We start from the raw sequence: 1,230 nt of genomic DNA, 5'->3' as shown, positions 1-1,230 counted from the left end.
ATCTAGGACTAAGTTTCCCTTTATTACCAAACCTCATAACTCCTTTTATTGGTGAAACTTTCAAAAATACCTTAACACCAATCATGATCTCTAAGTTACGATGCCTCTTATCAGAATAAGACTTTTGACGACTCTGAGCCACTTTTAGTCTTTCTCTAATTAGCTGGACTTTCTCTAAGGCCTCACAAAAAAACTTTGGACCAATCAATGACATATCTGCTGGTTCAAACCAACCCACTGGAGACCTACATCTTCATCCATACAATGCTTCATAAGGAGCCATACCAATGGTGGCCTGATAGCTATTATTGCAAGCAAATTTTATCAATGGCAAGTGATTATCCCAATTACCTCAAAAATCTATAACACATGCTCGCAACATATCTTCGAGAGTCTGGATAGTCCTTTCTGCCTGACCATCAGTATGTGGATGGAAAGCGGTGCTCAAATTGACCTTGGTACCTAATCTTTTCTGAAATGCCTGCCAAAAATGTGTCGTGAACTGAGGGTCTCTGTCAGATATAATTGAAACTAGAGTACCATGCAATCAGACTATTTCTTTGATGTACAACTATGCATACTGCTCTGCAGAATCTGCCATCTTTACTGGTAGGAAATGTGCAGACTTTGTCAGTCGGTCTACAATAACCCAAATTGAATCATGCTTACGGTATGTGCGAGGTACTTCTACTACGAAATCCATATTAATCATCTCCCATTTCAACTGTGGTATCTCTATATCTTGGGCTAGGCCACCAGGCCTCTGATGCTCGATTTTGACTTCCTGGCAATTCAAACATTTGGCCACATGATCTGCTACTTGCTTCTTCATGCCTTTCCACCAATACAACTCTTTCAAGTCCAGATACATTTTGGTAGCACCTGGGTGGATAAAGTACCTCGAATTGTGAGCTTCTTCCATTTTGTCCTTCTTAAGCCCATCAACATCGGGCACACATAACCGATCATTTAACTTCAAAACTCCATCACTTCCTAGAGTGAAAGTAGTGATTTCTTTGTTTCTGACTCCTTCTTTTAACTTCACTAAGTACGGATCTTGGTCTTGCTTAGCCTTAACATGCGCAACAAGAGAGGATTGCTCTACGACATAAGTAGTTATACCTTTTTCTTCAGTCTCATCCAATCTAATTTCATCATTTGCAAGTTGTTGAATTTCTCGACCCAAAGTTCGCCTTTGTACTGCAAGATGGGCCAGGACACCCATTGACT

Source organism: Nicotiana tomentosiformis, chromosome 3, assembly GCF_000390325.3.
Source record: "Nicotiana tomentosiformis chromosome 3, ASM39032v3, whole genome shotgun sequence".
NCBI lineage: Eukaryota > Viridiplantae > Streptophyta > Magnoliopsida > Solanales > Solanaceae > Nicotiana > Nicotiana tomentosiformis.
This window is presented reverse-complemented; position numbering follows the sequence as displayed.